Below are 13,377 nucleotides of genomic sequence, written 5' to 3'. Positions count from 1 at the left end.
ATGTGTGTGTGTGTGTGTATGTGTGTGTGTATGTGTATGTGTGAAGCGTGTGTGTAGCGTGTGTGTAGCGTGTGTGTGTGTATGTGTGTGTATGTGTGTGTGTGTGTGTGAAGCGTGTGTGTGTGTGTATGTATGTGTATGTGTGAAGCGTGTGTGTAGCGTGTGTGTAGCGTGTGTGTAGCGTGTGTGTGTATGTGTGTGTGTATGTGTGTGTGTGTGTGAAGCGTGTGTGTGTGTGTATGTATGTGTATGTGTGAAGCGTGTGTGTGTAGCGTGTGTGTAGCGTGTGTGTGTGTGTGTGTGTAGCGTGTGTGTGTGTAATCTTCAAAGACTAATGCTGCCCCCTCAGATTTGTATTTTTTATAAGTCCTCTTATCTTGTCATTTATTGTCTTTTTAACATTAGAAGAAGCTTTTTCTAGTTTCATTTTAGGGTTTTTTAATACTTGTTACTGATAGGGTTATATTTTACAGTGTAATTACTTAAAGTACATGTAAAGCATTCCCATGTAGTGTCTGTATATTTAAGTGACAATAGTTGCTCCCAGTCTATTTCCTGCTGCGCAGCCCTCAACCGGGAGAAATTGCCCTTTTTAATATGCAGTCAGTGTTTTACCCTCCCAGCCTGTTTGCTTTTAAGGTTTTGTTCATGTGGAGTTTTTTGTAGGCAAAAAATTCTGCCTGGAAAAATCAGCTCCGCCTTTTCTTAAGTGGTTTTTTACCACACGCGTTTTTTGACACGGTTTTTGATGCGTTTTCCTACGTGGTTCTTTATGGCCATTTTAAAGCGTTATTTTTATCTATTTCTTCAACAGGCAAAGGAAAAAAAAAACGCAAGCATTTTTTTTTTTTTGCCTAAAACCGCTTAAAAACGCGTCAAAAACGGTTGCGGCCGTTCACAGCATTTTTCCGTCTCTCATTGATTTCAATAGGGTTTTTTGAGGCGGAAAACAAATCTAGAAAGGTCATATCACATACGTAGTGGAACCATTATACCCTAATGTTTTCTCCTTCTTTAGTAGCGTACAACTCAAGTGCCAACTTCCATTACATGATAGTGTCTCAACAGGACTCTTTCTACAATAGATCTGGGGTCGGCCAGTGAATACTTTTTCTCTATGTTCAGCTTAACAACAATACCAATGATGATGATGATGATGATGATGATGATGATGATGATGATATCCCTGCCTCTTTTCTATAGTAGTCTCAGTACATGGTTTAATATGATATCATTGATAAATGAATAATGAATTGAGTATTTCTCTAGCTGTGACCATCTCATGACTATCACCACATATGGAGCATCCTGCGCACTGACTATTACTAAGCCTCTCCATATTTCTCAGCATTTTCTGCTCCTTTACCCTGCGATCATATAGTCAGAAGTAACATATAAGTTCTCTCCTCACTGTTCAGACGTCATGGGTTTTCTGCTAGGATGGACACACCAGTATTTACAATGTGTCTCTTCTTCTAGATGTTTGTAGGAATCTTCTTGTAGCCAGGATCTCCTTCTCTGTGCTGGTTGGTGTCTTCTAGATGTTGAAGGTGGTCATCTTCTAGGTATAGGCAGGAATCTTCTAGCTGCTAACTGGGGTCTACGTGTTGTCAGGACTCTTTAAAATCTCAAAGACTGGGATAAAGATCTCCTGAAAAAAAAAAAAGAAAATATTTTGAGACAAAAAACGACAAATATATAACCTACAAAGAAATTGATGCTACCAAAAAAAAGTGTAGAAAATGGAAAAAATCTTTATTGGAATAACAATGAAAAGCGGCATGTCAATACAATGAAATGAAAAAGACTCCACAAGACTCTACAGAAGAAAAGGACAGCTCATTGTGTGACTCACAAAGAAAATAATAGTGAGATAAGACCCCATGGCTGCACAGACCTGCGTAATGTAGGTCATATAGAAATACCAAATGGTATGGAATAAACAACTATACAGTGCAAAAAAGCAGCCAGCGCATAAGTAAGAGCAAAAATGAATCAACTATTAACCAAGTATGGAGGGATATAACATACCCATAATAAGGTTGTTCAGGAGCACCAACACAGGGAGTGCCCACCAAGACGCACGTTTCAGCGCTAAATGTCTTCATCAGGGGGTGGCGCTGATAGTACACACACAGTATTTAAATGAACGCTAGCCAATGGTGCTTAAAGATATCCAGGTGATATATATATATATATATATATGCCCATAAATCAGATCAGTGCACTCACTGTTTACTATTGGTGGCAATATGTGGTCGAGTACATGGCCGGACTCCAGAAACGGCAACAACGAGACACTGGGGCGGAAACACATCAGCGCGTCACCTGACGCGGTCACGTGTGTCAGCAACCCAGCGTGTCATGGGTGACGAATCGGAGGCCGGTCAATCACAACCAATCAGAATGCAACCAGTGATTGAAGGCATGAAAAGCATTAAGAAGGATATTAACCCTGTACGGGCAGTCCAATAGTGATACACTTCATGTCTGCAAGTCTAAACCCAAAATACAGAGAGACAAGATAGTTATACAGATATATTGCACATGTATCATACAAATACATATAAATATATGGACACAAAGTGATGTGTGATGAAGAGTGTCAACGTGTAGGGAGTAATCAAGTGTGGAAGATTATTATCAATTATAATGTGTGAAAAAAGACCAATATATACGTGCCAAAAGGAACAATGCAGCGCACGACCTGAACATAGTAGGGAAGTGACAGGTAAGAAATGATATTAAACACAATAAAGTGTTGTTTATATAGAACATGTGTAAGTAAAAGAGTGAAAAGGTAATAAATGTATGGTGACAAAATAAAAGAAATAAAAAACGAAAAATAACATAGTGTGAATAGGCGTGTGCGATGAGAAAAGAAGAAACAAACAACGTGTGTATTATGCATCAAAACATAAAATGGACTACAAGTGCCAGCACAAAGCAGATTTTAGTTACATGTCGCTATATCTAATACAACAAGCCTCAAAGGTGCAGAATATAATATGCAGTGATCTGCAGACAGAGCCCGCTTTTCTATTGTTTGTGAAGATCATCAGAAGTAGGAAATCATTGTTGAGGATGAAGATCATGACAACCCGAAAATGGCACAGGTGACATAGTCAACACAGGCAGCGTAAAGCATATATCTAATCTGTATACATAAAGAAATGTAGATTAAAATAAGAACATAAAATCCAAAATACCCGACTACAAGCTTTGGTAGCACTCAGAGAAATGCAGCAACACCAATGTTCTCATTGACACCCCTTGGTTGTGTTGTCTTAAGCCAGGGGCGTAGCTAGGGGGGGGGGCAGGCGGGGCATTGCCCCGGGCGCAAGGGAAGGGGGGGCGCCGAAGAGCAGCTGATCGCTGCTGACAGGCGCCCCGTATGTAGGACACCTGCAGCAGCTTAGGAAGAGCCAGGAAATATAGGGCGTTCTGACTAGGGTCTGTGACAGCCATGGAGTGGACCAGTCCAGTCACCTGACCTCACGTCAGTGACATGAGGTCAGATGAACTCAGGTCAGGGGACAGGTCCACTCCCGTGCTGCAGCCTTCCAGCATCTGCCTCCACTCTGTGATCTGTGCTCTGCCGAGAAGCAGAGAGGAAGCTCCGCCCACAGCCCGTCCTCACCTGTTAGCATGGAGACATGGTGAGTGAGTGTGTGTATGTCTGTCTGTCTGTCTGTCTGTCTGTGTGTGTCTCTGTCTGTCTGTGTGTGTCTCTGTCTGTGTGTGTCTCTGTCTGTCTGTCTGTGTGTGTCTCTGTCTGTCTGTCTGTGTGTGTCTCTGTCTGTCTGTCTGTGTCTCTGTCTGTCTGTCTGTGTGTGTCTCTGTCTGTCTGTCTGTCTGTGTGTGTCTCTGTCTGTCTGTCTGTGTCTCTGTCTGTCTGTCTGTGTGTGTCTCTGTCTGTCTGTGTCTCTGCATGTGTTTGTCTCTTATATCTACTACATTATCTGTACTGTGTAGCAGAGCTGAGATTGTAATTTAGCACAATGTGTTATCTGTGATTTTACATAGGACTGCAGGGGACACAACTACATTATCAGTACTCAGAGAGTTATCAGTGTGCTATCCAGTGGCGTAACTACCGCCGTAGCAGCAGTAGCGGTTGCTACGGTGCCCGCGGCATGAGGGGGCCCGTGTCGCCCGCCGGCACGGCCCCCCCCCCCATGGCCGGAGGCTCCGCTAGCAGCCGCTATGGCTGTTACAGCGGGGCGCCACTGAACACTACGGCAGAGCAGGGAGGTATCTCCCCGCTCTGCCATTAAACAAAAGACATGTATCCCCTCTCCACAGGATCTCCACAGGACTGGGGATACATGTGTGATCGCTGGCAGCGATAGGGAGAATGGGGGACTGAAAGTCGTCCCCCCCAATGTTCTCCATCACAAACCTCGGACTTCCGGGGTCTGTGTCGGCAGCTCCGTAGAAATGAATGGAGCGCCGGTCCCGCTTGTACGAAAGCGTGACCAGCGCTCCTTTCATTTTAATTGAGCTGCGCAGACACCGGAAGTCCGAGGTTAGTCATGGAGAACATTGGGGGGGGGGGGACTTTCAGTCCCCCGTTCTCCCTATCGCTGCCAGCGATCACATATGTATCCCCAGTCCTATGGAGAGGGGATACATGTCTTTTGTAGGACACACTGTAGGTCGGATTTTTTGGGGAGAAGGGGCTGTATGGCGTTCCCTACAGGGGGGGGGGCAGTATGATGTTCTCTACGAGGGGGGCTGTATGGTGTTCTCTACAAGGGGGGCTGTATTGCGTTAGCGCCAAACAGCCCCCCCTGTAGATAACGCCATACAGCCCCCCCCTGCAGGGAACACCCTACAGCCCCCCCCTGCAGGGAACACCCTACAGCCCCCCCTGTAGAGAACGCCATACAGCCCCCCTGTAGAGAACGCCATACAGCCCCCCTGTAGAGAACGCCATACAGCCCCCCCTGCAGGGAACGCCATACAGCCCCCCTGTAGAGAACGCCATACAGCCCCCCTGCAGGGAACGCCATACTGCCCCCCCTGTAGAGAACGCCGTACTGCCTCCCCCTGCAGGGAACGTCGTACAGCCCCCCCTATAGGGAACGCCGTACAGCCCCCCCTATAGGGAACGCCATACAGCCCCCCCTGTAGATAACGCTATACAGCCCCCTCTGTAGATATCTACAGGGGGGGCTATAAGAAGGCACTATCTAGAAGGGGGGGCTGTGTGTGACACCCAGGGGAGGGGGGGCCCCAGTCAAAAGTTTGCTATGGGGCCCAGTCTTTCCTAGTTACGCCCCTGGTGCTATCTGTAGTGTTATATCTACTACATTATCTGTACTGTGTAGCAGAGCTGAGATTGTAATTTAGCACAATCTGTTATCTGTGGTGTTACATAGGACTGCAGGGGACACAACTACATTATCAGTACTCAGAGAGTTATCACTGTGTTATCTGTGGTGTTACATAGGACTGCAGGTAACATCTACTACATTATCTGTAGTCAGAGAGTTATCACTGTGTTATCTGTGGTGTTACATAGGACTGCAGTTAACACTACTACATTATGTGTAATCAGAGAGTTATCACTGTTTTATCTGTGGTGTTACATAGGACTGCAGGTAACACTACTACATTATCTGTAATCAGAGAGTTATCACTGTGTTATCTGTGGTGTTACATAGGACTGCAGGCAACATCTACTACATTATCTGTGCTGTGTACATATGTGCCTGTGTGGGTATATATGGGTCTGTTTGTGAATGTGTCTTTGTTCTTGTATATTTGTGTCTTTTATGTATTTGTATATGTTCCGGTCTGTGTAGTTATCTGCCGGTGTGTGTGTGTGTGTATATGTGTTTGTACGTCTATATATTTACCTGTATGTATATGTTCCTGTCTGTGTGTATGTATATGTGTCTGTACGTCTATATATTTACCTGTATGTATATATTCCAGATGTGTGTACAGGGCCGCCATCAGGAATTTCAGGGCCCCCTACAGCTAAATTTTCTGGGCCCCCCTACCGTGGCACCGCCTGTTAACGGTACTCCGTCCAGCACTATATCATGGTACCCAGGGCCGCCATCAGGGGGGATATTAGGGGTACTGATGTGAGAGGCCCGGCCAAACCTAATTGAAAGGGGGGCCCGGAAAACTGCCGCGACTTGCCTTTGGTAGAAAAAAAACAGGCCCCCTGCAATGGGGCCCGTTTTTTTCACCAAAAGAATGTCATGAGCTGCGGGCCCCCCTTTCAATTAGGTTTGGCCAGGCCTCTCACATCAGTACCCATAATACCCCCCCTGATGGCGGCCCTGGGTAGCATGGGGGCCGTCAAACACCGCCGCCCGTGCGACCGATCGCTCGCACCCGCAAACTCCCGCGCATGCGCTCCGGCGACCGCCTGGAACCGCGCACCGAATTTTGAGGCAGATTTTGACCTGCCCACACTATCTTGCCGCGTTTTTTTGCTGCGTTTTTTGCCCGCGGCGATTGAGGACAGCAGACAGAAAACGCAGCGAAAAATGCATTTTCTGCCTCCCATTGATTTCGATGGGAGGTCAGAGGCGGAACCGCGGCAAGAAAGGACGTGCTGCTTTTTCTTTTTTCCGCGTCTGGCTCCCATTGATTTCAGATTAAATCAATGGGAGGAGGTTTTGGAAGTTGTTTGGTGCTGATTCTGACGCCGTGTCCGAGTCAATATCAAGGCCCAAAAACTCTGTGAACTGGGCCTTATTGTTAGGGCTTATTCAGACGAACGTGTAATACATCCGTACAACGTGCGTGATTTTCACGCGCCTCGCACGGACCTGTGTTACTCTATGGGGCCGTTCAGACTGTCAGTGATTTTCACGCAGCGTGTGTCCGTGTGTCCGCTGCGTAAAACTCACAACATGTCCGATATTTGTGCATTGTTCGTGCATCACGCACCCATTGAAGTCAATGGGTGTGTGAAAATCACGCCCAGCATTTCCGCAGCCGTATAAACTATGAATGAAAACAGAAAAGCACCACGTGCTACAAACATACAGAGTGTCATAATGATGGCGGCTGCGCGAAAATCACGCAGCCGCGCATCATACGCTGCTGACACACGGAGCTGTTATGGATCTTTTGCAAGCGCAAAATGCCACGTTTTTGCGCGCGCAAAAAGCACATGCTCGTGTGAATCCGGCCTTAGGGTAGGAACACACTAGGCATGAACGCTGCGGATTTTATGCAACACATTTTATTGTGGAAAATCCGCAGCGTATCACAGTCGCAGCAGAGCGGATGAGGTTTAAACAAATCTCATTCACACGCTGCAAAAAAAAATTTACATGCTGCGGCTTTTTGGCTTTTTAAGCCGCAGCGTGTCAATGTATTCTGTGGAATCGCCGCTCCTCTGTTGCGGAAATGCTGCGGTTCTGCCGCAAAAATCACACGAGAGAAAAAAAAAAAAAGGCACTTTTTTAAATTTATAAAAAAGTTTAGACTTGCCCCGGCCGTAGTCCTGGTGACGCGATCCTCTATTATTAGCGCAGCCCCGCCTCCTGTCATGACGTTTCATCCCATGTGACTGCTGCAGCAGTCACATGGTCTACAGCGTCATCCCAGGAGGCGGGGCTACGTTCAGAAGAGAGAGACGCGTCGCCTAAACCACGGCCAGGGCAAGTCTAAACTTTTTTTTCCCTGCAGGATTCCCGCAGCGGACACGCCTCCCGAAACCTGCGCCACTATTTGGTGCGGTTTTGCTGGCAGAATTCCCTGCGGCTCCCGGGATAAGCTGTGTAGTCTTACTCAGCATATCCGCCTAGTGTGTCCCTTATGATGTCGCTCCTGGAGCTGCTGCCGCTCTCTAAATAGGCAGTTGGTCCAGTAGAATTTGGAATTATTTTTTTTTGTGAACCAGCTTAAAAAAATACAAAACTTTTGTGTTAGGGCCTGTTCACATAACCGTTCGCTTGCGTTCCGGGGTTCCGTCTGAGGTTTCTGTCGGGTGAACCCCGCAACGGAAAGTGAAAGTGACAGCACAGCTTCCGTTTCCATCACCATTAGCGCAGTCGACTGCGCTATTGATTCCGTCCGAAAACCAGCCGGAATGGTGACGAACGGAAACCATTAGCGATATTTCCGTCACCATTGAGATCAATGGTGACTGAAACGGAAGCTGTGCTATCACTTTCACTTTCCGTTGCGGGGTTCACCCGACGGAAACCTCAGACGGAACCCCGGAACGGAAGTGAACGGTGATGTGAACAGGCCCTAACACAAAAGTTTTGTATTTTTTTAAGCTGGTTCACAAAAGAAAATAATTCCAAATTCCACTGGACCAATTGCCTATTTAGAGAGCGGCAGCAGCTCCAGGAGCGACATCATAAGGGACACACTAGGCGGATATGCTGAGTAAAACTACACAACTTATCCCTGGAGCTGCAGGGAATTCTGCCAGCAAAACCGCACCAAATAGTGGCGCAGGTTTGGTGAGGCTTGTCCGCTGCGGGAATCCTGCAGGGAAAAAAAAGTTTAGACTTGCCCCGGCCGTAGTTTAGGTGACGCATCTCTCTCTTCTGAACGTAGCCCCGCCTCCTGGGATGACGCTGTAGACCATGTGACCGCTGCAGCAGTCACATGGGATGAAACGTCATGACAGGAGGCGGGGCTGCGCTAAGAATAGAGGATCGCGTCACCAGGACTACGGCCGGGGGAGTCTAAACTTTATCAATTTAAAAAAGTACCTTTTTTTTTTCTCATTTGTGATTTTTGCGGCAGAACCGCAGCATTTCCGCAACAGAGGAGCAGCGATTCCACAGAATACATTGAATCGCTGCGGCTTAAAAAGCCACACTGCAGGTCCATTATTTTTGCAGCGTGTGAATGAGATTTGTTCTAATCTCATCCGCTCTGCTGCGACTGTGATACGCTGCGGATTTTCCACAATAAAATGTGTTGCATAAAATCCGCAGTGTTCATGCCTAGTGTGTTCCTACCCTAAGGCCGGATTTACACGAGCGTGTGCTTTTTGCACGCGCAAAAAACGTGGCGTTTTGCGCTTGCAAAAGGTCCATAACAGCTCCGTGTGTCAGCAGCGTATGATGCGCGGCTGCGTGATTTTCGCGCAGCCGCCATCATTATGACACTCTGTTTGTATGTTTGTAGCACGTGGTGCTTTTCTGTTTTCATTCATAGTTTATACGGCTGCGGAAGTGCTGGGCGTGATTTTCACGGACCCATTGACTTCAATGTGTGCGTGATGCGCGAACAATGCGCAAATATAGGACATGTTGTGAGTTTTACGCAGCGGACACACGGACACACGCTGCGTGAAAATCACTGACAGTCTGCACGGCCCCATAGAGTAACACAGGTCCGTGCGAGGCGCATGAAACTCACGCACGTTGCACGGATGTATTACACGTTCGTCTGAATAAGCCCTAACAATAAGGCCCAGTTAACAGAGTTTTTGGGCCTTGATATTGACTCGGACACTGCGTCAGAATCAGCACCAAAAAACTTCCAAAACCGCCTCCCATTGATTTAATCTGAAATCAATGGGAGCCAGTCGCGGAAAAAAGAAAAAGCAGCACGTCATTTCTTGCCGCGGTTCCGCCTCTGACCTCCCATCGAAATCAATGGGAGGCAGAAAATGCATTTTTCGCTGCGTTTTTTGTCTGCAGGCCTCAATCGCAGCGGGCAAAAAACGCAGCAAAAAAACGCGGCAAGATAGTGTGGGCAGGTCAAAATCTGCCTCAAAATTCTTTAAGGAATTTTGAGGCAGATTTTTTTTTGCCTGCAAAATACTGTGTGAACAGGGCCATAAATGATCAGCACTTTGAGATAATTTACTCACTGTGTCAGAAGAGCTGCTCCCACTCCAGTCCTCTTCCGGCGATGTCTTCCAGGCGAGGTCTTCGGTCCAGACGTCCAGTCCTTCACCTCCAGCCAGGCTCCAGGTAAGTTTTGTCCATGTGTGTCCGCGGGCGGTCTCCAGTGCGGCCGTTCGTGGGTGCGCGCTCGGGAGTTTCCTTGGGCGCGCGATCGGGTGCGCGCGCGCGGGCGGACGGTTTGACAGCCCCCCATGACGAGGGGAGGGGGCCCGCAGCAGCAGCAGCAGCTCACAACATTCTTTTAGTGAAAAAAACGGGCCCCATTGCAGGGGCCCGTTTTTTCCTACCAAAAGAATGTCGCGGCAGTTGCCGGGCCCCCCTTTCAATTAGGTTTGGCCGGGCCCCTCACACCACTACCCCTAATACCCCCCTGATGGCGGCCCTGTGTGTGTATGTATAAATATCTATCTTTATGTATATACAGTATATATGTTCCAGCGTGTCCATATATGTGGTTCATTTTTGGTTTGTGTAGGGGGCGGCAATAGAGAGTCCCGCACAGGGCGCCATACAAGCGAAGGCCGGCCCTGGCTGCACCGACCCTAGTCAGAAGGAACTCCGCCCCTGCCTGCGCCGCATGACCTCCTCGGCTTCTCCGGTAAGTCACACCAGGCAGAGCGGAGAGTGGTAGCGGTAGGCTACTGCTCACCGGTCTGTTCACAGTGTGGCGCTAAGTACAAGGGGTGGGCGTGTGCCGCTATCTACAGGGGGCTGTGTGTGGCCTCTTTAATTTATTTTCTTTTAATTTATTTTTATGTTAATTACATTCTAGATCTACGTCGCTTGTAAAATGTAGAAATGCTTTTATACTCGCGTTACATTAAAAAAATCGTGAAAAAAAATTACACCTCATTGATTGGTAGGGAAAGAAAACATGGCGAGGGGGAAGGAGATGTCGGGAAATAAGTTGGGGGGGGGCGCCAATCTGAATCTTTGCCCCGGGTGCAGGAGAACCTAGCTACGCCTCTGCTTAAGCCTCCATATCCACTTGCATTCTGATTGCAAAAGCCTCTTTTTACATCTCGTCCTCGCATATCAGTATTGATGTGATCTATTCCCTTCACTCTCACAAGTCTAGAGTTACACGCATGATGTAGGTGAAAATGTTGTGGAATCGTCTTCAGCTGTTCCATATCCTCTACTGTTCTGGCATTTTCAATGTCTCTAACATGTTCTCTTACGCGAAAGCGCAATTCTCGGGTCCTCATGCCAATATACATTTTAGGGCAAGGGTAAGTTGCATGATAGATCACACCTGTAGTGCCACATGTAATTGCCCATGTGATCTTAACATTTTTCAACCCACTTGAGTCAACAAAACCTTGAGAGCGTTCAATATTAGGGCAACTAATACAGTCGCCGCAAGGGTTACAACCCCACTTAGGACCAATCTTTGCAAAACATTTACCCGGTTTTTCCACTGTTCGGTAACTGTGCACTATTGCGTCACGTAAAGAACGCGCTCTACATGGTGCAATAGCAAGAAAATTTGGTAGTACTTTCTGTAGAATTGGATCATTGAGGAGCATCGGCCAAAATGTGTTTGAGGTGTCCCTCATTTCTGACCAAATGATACGTGTTCGTAAATCTTACCTTAGGAGAAATTCCTTATGTTTAGTTACAGTTTGTAATAGCTGTGCACGAGGGGGAGCTGTGCACGTGGTCGTCAATAGGCTTTATTAACATTGCGGCGGCTGCAGCCCTGTTGAGCAAGTCTCCTTCTTAACTCAGTCGTGCGGTATTTGAAATCTTTATGAGTTGAACAAATTTTCTTAACACGCAGTAATCGTCCAGTTGGTATAGCTTCGATGGTGTGGCGGGGATGTGAAGACGTGGCGTGAAGAAATGAGTTTGTTGATGTCTCTTTACGATGCAAATCTGTCTGGAGACAACCATTATGGTTCCTTTTAGTTAGTATGTCCAAAAAATCTATCTCAACGTGATTCCACTTGCATGTTAATTTAATGTTACGTGTATTATAGTTAAATACACTGATGAATTCCATTATTTCATCCGAAGTCCCCTGCCAGATCATGAAGATGTCAGCAGTGAACGGGTCCAGAAAAGGAGCGGGTTCATTGATATCTCATGATCTGGCAGGAATAGGTCCCTCTCCCACAGCGCCAGGAACAGGTTGGCATATGAGGGTGCACAGGCTGCCCCCATTGCCGTGCCCTGGATTTGCAGGTAGAAGGACCCATTGAACGTGAAAAAATTGTGTTTGAGAACAAGGTCCGATAGGGTTAGCAACAACTCTGAAAAGTTTTCCCATATTGCTCATATGCAAAAAGGTGGCCACTGCATGCAACCCATCCGTATGCTGGATGCCGGTATATAGTGACTCAATGTCACAAGTTACCAAAATATGTCCGTCATCTAAATGAATCTCTTCAATTTTCAGCAACAAATCTTCAGAGTCGCACAGATACGAAGGTAGACATTCCACTAATGGTTTTAAATGGTGGTCGACCCATCTGCACACCTTCTGAGTTAACCCCCCGGTACACAATATAATTGGCCTACCTGGAAAGTCCTTATGAATTTTGGGTAGTAGAAAAGGCGTCTGTATCGTTGGCTCAGTCACAATCAGTGCCTCCATTAGGGACTTGGAGAGGACTCCGGCATCCATACCATCTTGTAGAATGTGGATCATCTTTGCTCTAAAGGATAATAAAGAATTGTATGTTCTACAACAAGTGGAGTTTTTTTTTTTTGTTTTTTTTTAATTGATGTATTTTGTTATTTTTCCAAACATAACAAACAAGCGAACAACAATTCAACAATATGTCCCATGGCAATAGCATCTCTGAACACTTATATCATTATTTTGCATATTATATAATCTACAATTTGTATAAATTACTTCAAATGATCCTAGTTGGAGCGAGGACAGAATTAGAGATTTTACCCCAAAGACAAATTGAAAAAGTGTCAATATTCATAGGAAATGAAACACACTAAATAAACCATAAAGAAGGGGGAAGGGAAGTATAGGGGGGAGGGGGAAGAGGATGGACACGTGTATCCCCATCGTTACCGCGATCCAATACAGATATTTAAGGAATCAGATCATGATTGGTGTCACACCAGACAGCTCATGTTCCAGATACCAAGTTGTGGAGCCAAAGCATGCAATCAGTTTTTGTTTTACATGAAGTGGTAAGAGAGGTATAAAGTTCTCCCACAACTCAAAAAAGGCTTCAGTTTTGTGCTCTTTTCGATGGGAGGTTTCCACCCAATCCATTCGGAAAAGATAAGATATATTTTCTAGGGAAATACGTTGTGTGGGGGGTGTATTATTTATCCAAACCTGGAGAATGGCCTTCCTAGCAGCCGCAGAGACATAGTATAACAGTTGTTTGTGATGTTTCGGGATAAAGCGCATGGAAGGTGGCAGTATCCCAAACAGACTCCACTTTTGGGTTGAGGGGCATTGTATGGACAAGGTGTTCGACACAAAATATTGTATCTTTCGCCAAAAGTCAACAATAGTTGGGCATAACCAGAGACAATGTAATTGCGGTTC

The 13,377-nt window shown here is 46.5% G+C and overlaps 1 long non-coding RNA gene across 1 annotated transcript; it reads right to left on the bottom strand.

Annotated features, from left to right (window-relative positions):
- Positions 1-606: 606 nt before the first annotated feature.
- LOC142698016 (uncharacterized) lies at positions 607-12,507 on the bottom strand. The gene is made up of 3 exons (XR_012865642.1): positions 12,375-12,507; positions 11,445-11,733; positions 607-1,651 (listed from the first exon to the last, which is right to left on the bottom strand). It is a non-coding gene; the product is annotated as an uncharacterized LOC142698016 (long non-coding RNA).
- Positions 12,508-13,377: the final 870 nt, after the last annotated feature.

This window comes from Rhinoderma darwinii (assembly GCF_050947455.1).
Source record: "Rhinoderma darwinii isolate aRhiDar2 chromosome 11 unlocalized genomic scaffold, aRhiDar2.hap1 SUPER_11_unloc_16, whole genome shotgun sequence".
NCBI lineage: Eukaryota > Metazoa > Chordata > Amphibia > Anura > Rhinodermatidae > Rhinoderma > Rhinoderma darwinii.
This window is presented reverse-complemented; position numbering and strand designations above follow the sequence as displayed.